The 4,882-nt window shown below is 54.9% G+C and overlaps 1 long non-coding RNA gene across 1 annotated transcript; it reads right to left on the bottom strand.

The window, feature by feature from the left end:
• Positions 1-2,221: 2,221 nt before the first annotated feature.
• Positions 2,222-4,402, bottom strand: LOC148107821 (uncharacterized). The gene is made up of 3 exons (XR_015721578.1): positions 4,164-4,402; positions 3,423-3,569; positions 2,222-2,368 (listed from the first exon to the last, which is right to left on the bottom strand). It is a non-coding gene; the product is annotated as an uncharacterized LOC148107821 (long non-coding RNA).
• Between the last annotated feature and the right edge of the window lie 480 nt (positions 4,403-4,882).

The raw sequence follows: 4,882 nt of genomic DNA on the forward strand, positions 1-4,882 counted from the left end.
AGGCGAACTCAAGGAGAGACAGAATGTGCACATACAAGTGGACTCAAGATTGGACCGAGCAGATTAAAGTCGTATTTCAGGGGAAAGCAGAGTGGACCTGGAGAAAAGGGAGTCAGGGAGGGAAGAAACGTGTCCTGGGCGGTGGCAGGGGATCGGGCCAGGCTGACTCCCAGGGCAACTTTCACACAGTTCTTTCCTCCCTGGGCCCAGTTTCCCTCTGCATTTAGCCTTCAATCTCCTCTGAGTTCCCTTCCGCTTTCTGTGATGCCAAACGTCTGAAGGATTGTCATTTAGAAGTGAAACTGACCAATCTTCACGACCCCCAGCGGTACCACCAGACCAAAGTGGTGGGAGCCACAGGAGGCTGATTTCTGCTCTAGTGAGGGACTTTTTCAGGCGCTCTCCTGCAGTCTGGAGGCCTGCCAGCCTCACCTTCCTCCAAGCCTAGAGGCCAGGGTGTGGGCATCAGGCAGGAAGTCAGAGCAGCTGGCCACACCTGCCCAGAGGGGCTGGGATTCTGTAAGCTGAACCTAAGAGAGGCCCCGTGTTCGCGGAGCCTTTGCCAGCTTACCAGATGGGTCCATCTAATTCCCTGCTTGCTGCAGGTCTGAAGATAGCAGGACAGGAACTCAGTCGTCAAGGAGGCACGGGGGCGGGGGGGGGGGGGACCCTGGATATAGAGAAGAAACATCCTCTGGAGCACCCGGATGTGATGCACGTTGCACATTAAGGGAGGGGAACATATAGCCATCTATGCACATAATCACAAAATGCAAATTATGCACCAAAGAGCAAAATATAATCAGTGGGGGCTTAGTTGTGACAAGGGCTGGCAGGGGTTTCGGGGACAGCCCGTGCCCTCACAACCTCTCCAGTTGGCCATTTCTGCCCCTGTTCTCTCTGTCTCTCTGTCTCTGTCTCTGTCTCTGTCTCTCTCACACACACACAACACACATACCTCTCTCCTCCCTCTGACCCATCGCACCAGCCTCTCTCCTACCCCATCCCCACCCGATCCACGATCCATGAGGAGATGCAGCTGTGGCCCTTGGAGGGTATAAAGTGTGGCTGGGCAAACCGGACTAACCCATCCACAAAAAGCCACAGGGGACCAAGGTCCAGCAGAGTCTGCCCTGTTTTGTCACCGGAGAAGAAAGCTGCACCAAGGATTACAGAGAAGGATGGCATGCAGGGGAAGGGGTGGGGCTGGGGGCTTCCTGGAGGTGGTGGGCATCTTGCTGATAACAAGGATGTGTGGAATGTGGGGGGGCAGGGAGTAGTGATGGGAGCACCGTAAGTCGGGGCTTGGAGAATCACCTGCCTTGATCCATAGAGAAATCCCCTTCCAGAAGTAAAGCAGGGGCCATTTTTGGAGAGGACCTAGGGATCATGGAGGTAAGGACATCGATTTAATAATAGGAAAATACCTCCTCCTCCTTGACATTTGGAAGCATGTGAGTTATAGGGATAGAGATGAGATAGAGAGAAAGGGATAGAGAGAGATATACGGAGGCATCTCTGGTTCCAGAGCCATAGAGGGGCCAAATTACGCCCCTGCCCCAAGACAGAAGGGTCTGCAGACAGCACCCCTGCACCAAGCTCAGAGCTGAGTCTGGAGTCCCCCACCTTTCCAGCCCTGTCCTGAAGGAGAAATGGATGGGGGAGGGACAAGGAACCAGGACATAAAGAAAGGCAAGTGGCCTGCCTTGGGACAAAGAGAACGATGAATCCCTTCCTTTAAGAGTAGCTCTAAACGGCACAGTCTCCGATTCCCAGAGACAGAGCCCAAAGAGTCCAGCCAATGCCCCTACAAAAACAATCCTGGAGAGGTCACTGCCTCCATCCCCCTGTCCCTGAGACATTCTCCCAGACCCTAGGACTCAGTGTGGCTCTGCATTCCAGTGGACTCTTCCCAAGACCTGACCCCTGAGGGAGGAGGAGAGGGTAGGAGAAGTGGGGGTCAGTGAAGCCTGGGTTTGGGGATCAAAAGGAGAGAGAAGGGATACTCTGGGGGTACCTCTGTAGATGGACTGAGCCTCAGCAGTGTCCCCAGGGACCCAGTGAACTGCTTCCTAACCGTCCCCCTTGCTCTTGAGGCCGAGGTGAGAGCCAGTTGCATACAGCTACCTGAACCCTTCCCTGGACGATGCCGGGCACTGTGGCCCAAAACAGTTCATCCTGTCCTGTGCTACCCGAAAGGCAGGAAAGGCTTTGAGGTCCAAGCTTTATTGTGGCTAGAACACCTGGGCAAGTGTGGACCCAATGTCCTAGAGGCCCCACACAGAGTCTCCCTCAGTCCCACGTATTCCAGATCTTCATTCCAGGGACTCCTGGGCTGGCTGAGCCCACAGTACCAGCTGAGAGGGAGCTGTGGGGGAGATAAGAGAGCATGGGACCCTCACCTCTCTGCCCTGAACAAGAGTCCACATTTTGCTTCCAGAATTATCTTTAAATCTGCATCTGTCCCCCTATTAGCAATCCCTCCCCCAATGGTAAACACCTTTAATGGCTTCCCATTGTTGAAGGTATAAAATCCAGTCTCCTTATCCCTGCATTCCATCTCTCCCACCACCCCCATAGTTGTCTGGCTCTTCCACTCTCCAATCTCCTCCTTCTCTAAACCCTCTGCTCCCGCTGAGCTGATCCCAAGCAATGCTTCGGATGCTCCCTCCTGCCCCCGCCTCTCTCTCCTGCATCCCACGCTTCCCTCAAGGAGGCGAACCACACACACCTCCTCCTTGAAGCCTTCCCTGGAGCCATGGCACGGGCTGGCTGCCTTCGTTCTCTCCTCCTCTGCGCACCTCTTATTAGCACAGCCCGCCCAGGCTGTTTTTTCAGTACTTGGGGTTCTGGGCCCCATGTGTTGGCTGGCGTTAGTTATTTGAATGGACGTTGGATTGGCCCAGTGATGGCACGAGCTCTACCGTCCCCGAAGAGACAGGCTAGAGAGGCCCATAGCAGGAGTCAAAAAGCCACAGCAAGAGATATCCATATATTGATCAAAATCAGAGGTCCCCCTCCAGGTTCAGAAGTACAGGCCCTGCCTGAGACCACGAACCCACTGGGGTTACAAAAAGACCCAAATAGGGAGACAAAGGCTGGGGTAGAGGGTGTGGATAGAACTTGGGAGGCAGAGTCTTTCCCCCTCATCAGCCCCCACCCCCAGAGGATGCCCTGCAGGAAGAAGGGGAGGGGGGGCAGAAACTAGCTCCTGGGAAAGAATGTGGTAGTCATCCTGGGAGACAGAAAATGGAAGCTTCCTGGAGAGGAGGGGAGCCTGGTCTTATCTGATGTTTACATTCCAGAGGGTCCCTGTTGCTTCTCCACAGCTTAATTAAAAAATACCTGGGGATCCTGGGTGCTGGGAGAGAGGAATCAGGTGCCTGCCCTGCCCTCCACCCCCATCCCGCTGCTCCCCTCACCTCTGACCTCCCAGCTTGCTGTGTGGATGCACTGATGGGACCAGGGCTCTGTCTCCATTTCTGTTTCTTCTTCTACACTGGGCTGATCCGAGAAGCTAGATTCCTTGTGATAACGTAGAGAGTCTGGGAACTGTCAGGGATCCACTCCTGCAGGGGGAAAAAATAAAGATCAGAAACAGCGGCTGAAATAGCCAGTTCTCTCAGCCGGCCTGCCATCACCCCCAGCACCCTCACCCCTCACCAGGAGTCCGGGGTGCTGACTCTGCGCCCCTTCATCCATCCAACCGTCCATTCAGTCACGTCTGAGGGCCTGCTGTCTGTGTGTCAGGCACAGTGCTGGCCCACAACACTTCGTGGGAATCCCTGTCCTCAGTAATAGAGGATAGAAGCTATAATCCAGCCATAAACATGCTGTGCCTGGCAGGGAGACAAAGTTGTCTTGGAGGACTGGAGAACGGTCCAGAAGCAGTGACATCCAGGCTGCTTCTGCAGGATCACACAGGGGAGCCTGTGATCAGGCAGGGAGGCACTGACCGTAGGCAGAGGGACAGGCAGGAGCAAAGGTCTGGACCCCATCCCCTCGCGCACACCTCAGCTGACCTTCTCTCTGCTACATGGGCCGGCTTTCTCTCGCGCTCTCTGCTAGATCCTCCACATTAGCATGCCAGCATGTTCTAATGTTGCCCGCCTTCAAACAGGCTCCCTGGGACGCCTGGGTGGTTCAGTCGGTTCAGTGCCTACCTTCAGCTCAGGTCGTGATCCCAGGGTCCGAGGTCGAGTCCCGCAGCGGGCCCCCTGCTCCGCAGTCAGTCTGCCTCTCCCTCTGCCCCTCCTCTCACTCGTTCTCTCAATCTCTCTTTCTCAAATAAATGAATAAAAATCTTAAAAAAAAAAAAAAAGAAAAGAAAAAGAAAAAGAAAGGCTCCGTGGACCACCTTCCGCTGCGGCTCCTCCCCTGGCTCTCTGTTCCTTTTCATAGGCTCTCCTCTTCCTCACCCTCCTTCCCTCCCTCCGCAGCCCACTCCAGGCTGGCCCGGGCTCCGTCGCCCCACGGAAGCACTAGCCTCGGCACGAGCCACCCTTCCCGGAGACGCTGCTTCATTAAACTCAGCAGACACTTGACATTCCTTCTGTTGCTTAACTGCTGAGTTTCAGCCCCTGAACGCTCCCTCCTTCTTGAAACACTCTCCTTGACACCTCACTCCAGCGTTTCCTCCAGGCGTAGCTTCTCAGTGTCTGTCTCCAGCGCACCCTCCTTCATCTGAGCTCCTAACCTGAACGTTCCTCAGGGCCGGTCCCGGACCCTCTTCCCCTGCTACTATGTACTATTCCCTTGAGTAATCTCATCCCCTGCCTGGCTTCCATGGCACCCTCCACATAGCAAAGGCTGCCAAATTTTAGAAGTCCCGTCCAGATCTTTCTTCTGAGCTCCTAAACAGTCTGTGGAACGTTCTACTTGA

This window comes from Ursus americanus, chromosome 25 (genome assembly GCF_024610735.1).
Source record: "Ursus americanus isolate L20-20 chromosome 25, mUrsAme1.1.p, whole genome shotgun sequence".
NCBI classification, from domain to species: domain Eukaryota; kingdom Metazoa; phylum Chordata; class Mammalia; order Carnivora; family Ursidae; genus Ursus; species Ursus americanus.